We start from the raw sequence: 7,164 nt of genomic DNA on the forward strand, positions 1-7,164 counted from the left end.
AAGGCATAGGCTATATTTTCGCTTTTTTTTGCATTAAGACTGTTGTGTGAGACTACCATTGGATATGACAAAGACCTCAATATCGGATTGTTTCTCCATGAGGTCTCGGGTGAGACAACGGTGTGTTCTCTCTCTCTGCAGCTCTTCATCACTTACGTGGATGAGATCACGAAAGCAGCAAATGATAACACCAATGAACTGAACGAGCTTCTATTTGCTGGTGACCAGAGTACATTATAGATGAAGAGGAATCAGAAAAACACACCTCAGATCTAATTAATGAGAACTGGAAACACTTAAACATGAAAATCTCCTTTTCAAAAACAGAAGTTAGGAAGGCTAGAAGAAACCCAGAGAAACCCAACATCCTTATTGACGGAACACAAATCCAACAAGTAGAGGAATTTAAAAATATTCTGGGAAGCATCTTCACACAAGATGGGCGTATGGACGAAGAAAAAGAAACAAGAACCATGAAGGCAAATGCTGTGACCTTCCAGCTAGCACCCCTTCTCAGTCACAAAAAACATCCCAACTGAAGTGAAATCCCAGCTCATCAATAGAATCGTCATACCAACCTTAACATACCAGTGCCAAACATGGTCTCTGAACCAGGCATGAGAAAGAAAAATCAATTTAAGCGAAATTAGGTTTCTCCGTAGAAACACCAACGCCACCAGAGGAGACCGTATAAGGAACGAGACAATACGTCTACCAGTAGTAAATTTATTAGAGCGTCAAAGAGTCAAATGGTTCGGACATCTAACCAGAATGCCCCAGAAACAACAAGCGGCTAGAGCTTGCCACACCCGCGAATCTGGTTTTAAATCAAGAGGAAGACCAAGAAAGACCTGACTGGATGGGGTTAGAAAGGTCCTGGAACAACGTAACTAAGTAACATATTTTCACAGGCGAGGAAACCCGAACCTCCCCTCGACATCCTAAGGATACCAGAGGAAAGAAAAAAAATAAAGTGAGAACTGAGGAGCAAAAGTGCTCACTTTGATGCAACTGGCATCTTTCTTCAGGGTTGTTTCATATGTGGAAAAGTGTAATAGGCTTACGCTGCTAGTACCGTGAGTCGTGGAAGGATGGCCGCGGTGGCGATTATAAGACAAATAAAACCACAAGAAGGATAATATAATGTAGAGAGAATGTATGTGAAGTTGAAGAGCAGGTAACGTGGGATGGACAAGAAAAGAGAGGTACGATTATGAAAATAGGAGGGGAGTGGGAACACGCTAAAGCACACACACACACACACACACACACACACACACACACACACACACACACACACACACACACACACACACACACTCACTCACACACTCACTCACACACACACACACACAAACACACACACACACACACACACACACACAGAGAGAGAGAGAGAGAGAGAGAGAGAGAGAGAGAGAGAGAGAGAGAGAGAGAGAGAGAGGGGGGGGGGGGGCGGGGGAGGGGGTGGCATGCAGTGGATCCCACATTCCAGTTCATAGCATTTTTCGTTCTAGTTCAAGAGACAGTAAAGAAAGAAAATCTGGATCAGTACTAACAATAGACCTAAAAAACCTTATCAAGCAAATAATTGTATCAGATACTTTAATAGGCTCCTCAATTTAATTTTGACTGTGTTAACAACACGAGTCCAGACTCTTCATACTAGATCTAGGCCCTAGACCTACGCAATGAAAGGCTTTGGGCAGGGGAAAAAAGGAGGGAGGGGAGAGCTCAGTGAAAAGGACATACTTGGGTCTGAAAAGTCTTGTTTTCTCTGTACTATCGAATGAGCTAAGGCACAATGTAAAGTCAGTGATTATAAAACATTACCAATATTAATTAAGTTTTCAAACTGAAGTTTAAAAATCTCTCAGCGATGTAGTTCCCTAACCCTGTCGCGTACATTTCAAACAATGAAGAGAGGGAGCCAAAAGCACCAGGCGAAAAGTATAGGACGTCACGGCCCGGCGCGTTATCACGGGGGAAGGGTTCAGCTAGGTTTTCGCGGATTTGGTTGATAAAAGGGTAAAACTTCACTAGTCAAGGTAAAAATTCTACGATAGCCATTTAATTGTTTTCTGGAAGAACAAAGAATGCTTTACCAACAAGGGTAGTTTGGAAAAAATATGACGTGAAAATTTATCAAAAATTAAAGGTTAAAAATTGTCTATTTTTCAACTTGAAACATCTCGAGACTCATTAGTCGCACATCGACCTGGAGAAAAACGTTTTTAAGGACATCCAAAGGTCTTTAAAGACATGTATCAGATTTGGTTGTTGGTCCCCTAAATTAAACTGAAATGTGGGCAGTTTAAACCCACTGTCGCGAGGAGACGTCATGTCCGGAAACAAAACTCAATGGGACTTTCCGAAGCGAATCATGCTGTAGGGGGCGCGTTCACTGAAGTGCCTAAACCGGACAAAATCTAATAATTACAGAAGAGATTGTAGGCAGTATAACATTTTCATACTTATTGCTTTAATTATCTACAAATACATTTCTCTTCCCGATCCATTTCTTCCTTTATAATAAAATAGGCTTCCGTGCCTTTCAAACTTTTCTCTGTTTTAGCCCTTTTTCCCAATATCAAGGCAAAAACATTACTTCCTGGCGAGGAATCGAAACCGGTCTACCTTGTGTCAGGCGTGGATACTTACCGCAACAAAATTCTATTGATATCACAACTCCCATTACTGTAAAATTTTCAACATGTGTAATAGTGGCAGGACCTCCCAATAATGGATACCTAGTAATAGATGTTTTACAAAACTAAATTGTTTTAGCATTAACACGACGAATCTCAGTTTGGGCATGTTCAGGACATGTTCAACAAGTGACTTGATGTGCGGAGAAATCGAACTGTTCCGTTCATTAGCGTGTCATTCGGGGCGAAAGGATCATAGACCCGCTTCTATGATATTATACGATTGGTAACTGGGAAAGATCAGGGTAAATGTTGCTTTTTGAAGAGCATCCGAGCAAAGGAATGAATGGAGAACCATGATCGCCGATGTGTGCTGCAGATATGGCACTTGATAATGATGATACGATTGGTGAAATAAAGGCACACAATTGCAACATATAGGTAGAATGCCTTTTACTACAAGTTACAATACTGCAGATGATATAGACTGCACTTTTCTAACGACTGTATACGGGGGGCCCACTACGGATGGGATCGGCCGATCGGCCCGATCGCCCGAATCGGTCGCCTAAAAAACAAACGTGTTTGTTTTCAGTTTCAGGCGATCAAGTCGGGAGTTCGCCCCGATCCAGCTGGAGTGGGCACCCCGTATTAGGGGCCAGCCACTCTGGATAAAAAAAACTGAAAAAAGATTTGCAGGTCCACTAAGTTGTATGAATTGTAATGAGAAAATACTGATAGAAATGGAAAAGCTTTGAAGGCTCACTTATTTGCATAAATTGTATTGATAAAATACTGAAAGAAATTAAAGATTTGCAGGAGTGCAGTCAAAAATTCGTGGCGCAACTTATCCTCAAATATCTCTCTAATGGCTGAATCAATCACCCATACTTTGCCCAACAGTCTGTATAAATTTGTCTTAACTTAATAATACTTTTCCACAATAACAAGGCCCCCTTGATGGGGGTATCACTCAAATACACAAACACACACATACACACGCATACACGGATACACACATACACACAAACACACACACATACACAGATGTACATACTCATACGCACATACAAACACACACACAATGTGAGAACTGTGGCTAGTGAATGAGTTGAAGGTACAGAAAAATCAACAATCGGAAAGAGATATTAAGTAAGAAACTCTGATGAATATATCATGAATGAACACATAGAAAAAATGGGATAAAGAGATGAAAATATCATAATTCGTCTCGCAAATAGAGATAGTAGAGAAAAAGATGAAAATATCATAATTCAGCACAGAGACAGATATAATAGTGATAAGACAATTCAACACGCAGTATGGATAAAAAGAACGTGATGAAGATACCTTTATAACTCAACACGAGAATAGAGAGGGGAGAAAGAGATGAAGACATACAGAGTAATTAAAGCACGAAAGTAAGATGACAGAGGGCGTTATGAACGTACAGACAACTCGACATGAGCTCAAACACTCAGAGATAAGACAGCGAGAGTGATGAAACTGGAGTATAATGGAGGTACAGAGACTCGACACTCAGACAGAAAGAGAGACGAGAACGAGGTATGGAGGTACAGAGACTCGACACTCAGATAGAAAGAGAGACGAGAACGAGGTATGGAGGTACAGAGACTCGACACTCAGACAGAAAGAGAGACGAGAACGAGGTATGGAGGTACAGAGACTCGACATTCAGACAGAAAAAGAGACGAGAACGAGGTATGGAGGTACAGAGACTCGACACTCAGACAGAAAAAGAGACGAGAACGAGGTATGGAGGTACAGAGACTCGACACTCAGACAGAAAGAGAGACGAGAACGAGGTATGGAGGTACAGAGACTCGACACTCAGACAGAAAGAGAGACGAGAACGAGGTATGGAGGTATAGTTTTGTTTGTGTCAATAGAGGTTTTACGGCGCTCGCAACCTCCTATTAAGGTAATATGAGCGCCAAAGGGTGGATGTCAACCAAAAGTCCTTACAGGGAATCCTTCTTACTCTGCTCACCTCTATTGCTTCAACAGCATAGAGTCGGCTTCGACTAACAAGGCATCCCTGAAATAGCGGGTCAGAAGAGAGTGGCAAACATACAAAAGAAGTAGAGGGAAAATGACGATAGTAAGGATAATGAAGGAAAAAGCGGCAATTCCCTGTTGTAGTACAGGCACAATTGTGAGCATGACATTATTGAATCAGCCCATTTACGATTACAATTCTACTGTACATAAGAACTCGAGATGTTAATGCCCCCCCCCCCCCACCTCATTTTTGGGAATGGGCCCCCACCCCATTTTTGAGAATGGCCTGAAGACACTTTAGTGAGTTGGGCGCTACTCTGTGGCGACCGGGTGTGTTCACTTTGCTCTGTGCTTATTTTTTGTGTTTTTCTCAGTTATTCTGTTGTGCTTGGACTCTAATTTATTACTAAATCAAGATGAATGTGTGGTGCTTAATATCTTTAATATCTGTGCCATTTTTGCCTCTGTTTGAAGCTAGTCTTCAAGCTGTTATCCAATGGAATATTTCTCCATTACGAGTGTGCTATAGTTCGGCCATTCTTAAAAGCCTTTGCCCCTCAGCAAGACCCGTGAATATCTTTCAACAGGACATACCACAAGAGATTCGCAAGCGAAAGCGGGGCAGGAAAGGCGGTGTTCGAGCCCGACTATCATTACTGGCAATGCTCGATCTTTGAACAACAAACTTGACGAACTAAGGGCTAATATGAGACATCTGCATGAATATAGAGAAGCCTCCTTCCTATGCTTCTCAGAGACCTGGTTCACTGAAGATACCACCAATGCTAGTGTAGACCTAAAACGGTTCAATGTTTTTCGTACAGACAGGAATAGCTTCTCAAATAAAAGTCATGTTGGAGGTGTTTCTTTTGTTTTTGTAAAGTGTTTTACGGCGCTCGCAACTGCATAAGGTCATATGATTGTTTTTTGTAAAGTGTTTTACGGCGCTCGCAACTGCATAAGGTCATATGATTGTTTTTTGTAAAGTGTTTTACGGCGCTCGCAACTGCATAAGGTCATATGAGCGCGCGGGAAACACCTAATGTTTTCAGTTGGTAGGAAATTTTGAATTTTGCCCGGGTGGCGGCAGAAGCCTACTCTTATCGATTCTAGACCACCAAGGGATCTTTAACGTGCGCAACTTGCACACGGGCCCTCCGAGATTTTCCGCCCTTGTCCGAGAAGGCTAGGTGTAGATCTTTCCTACCAGAAGATCAGGGGGGCGGCACAAAGACAGCAGTAAGGAGGAGCCAAGAAGTAGCAGTAGAAAGGCTGCAGAAAGAGTCAGGAGCCCAGAGGAGGGGGCAAAGGAGGTGAGGGGGTGGGGGCAGAAAGTGGAAAAGAAAGCAGACAACAGAACATTGCTAGAGATCAGGAAAGGAGGTGAAAGGAGACAATTTTAGAGAAGAAAATTTTTCAGTCGCTACCCAGATTCGAACCCGGGACCTTTGAATAAGAGGCCAACACCTTAACCTCTAGGCCACGAGAACCCTGTGGCTATTTGTATTGAATTTTTTTTGACTCAACCTCCTTTATGTCCATTCTAGCCTGAAAGGGCTAGGAATCGAACAGCCTACCTTTCGATCAAGAACCTTACGTCCTACAGAACTACACCATATAGACCGATAGTGCCCAAGCTAGATCGTACCACCAATGTTCGCACCCTCCCCCCCCCCCTCTCCCACAACCCCGCTCTCCACCTGACACGTGTAATCTCTGGTATAGCTGAACACAGAAAAGGCGAATAACAACTCTATTATCTTTCAATCTTCTCATAATGATTTAGGCTAAAACCTATTTGGAGCTGGCGATCCAAAATAGCCACTTGACACTCACAGTCAATTCACTTAATCCTATCATAGAAAAACCCCCAAAAACTAAGTAGCGGTCATTCCAAAGAAAAGAGATGTTTTCAATAATGAAAAAAAATATCAGGGACCATCGGAGAAGTAATTGTGTTTTTAAGTTTTGTCCTTGAAAAGAAAATTACAAAAAGTACTGCCACGTATCCAAATATCTTTGTATGCCTGTAAGTGTTTGTTGTTTCCAACTGTCAACCTATCAAGACAATTATTCTCTAAATGTAAAGCCGCGGACAGTCTCCAGAGCTGAGACAATTACACAGTAATTGTTTTGTAAACAACTTCAGAACATTCCTCTCTATAATGACCAACAGCTGTGACAGAAGTGCTGGCATTCTGCTGACCACGTCAATCTGACAGACTGAAGTCAACAGTATAAAACTCCTGTTCTTCTTCCACTGATCATCCCTTGGACCACTGGTACTCACGGCCAGTGCAAGGATCTAGGTAAGTACTCACACCTGTCACAGACCTCTCACAGACCTCTCACAGACCTCTCACTGACCCGTGAATGACCACTCGGCTTGACTCTTCGCCGAGTATCTTCTTTGTTGAACATCTAATTACTTTTCGACATTAGCCGAAAACAGGTATCTTTTACCGGGAGTTCACGTGTTAGACGAAGAACTCTC

This window comes from Aplysia californica, unplaced genomic scaffold (assembly GCF_000002075.1).
Source record: "Aplysia californica isolate F4 #8 unplaced genomic scaffold, AplCal3.0 scaffold01023, whole genome shotgun sequence".
Classification (NCBI taxonomy): domain Eukaryota; kingdom Metazoa; phylum Mollusca; class Gastropoda; order Aplysiida; family Aplysiidae; genus Aplysia; species Aplysia californica.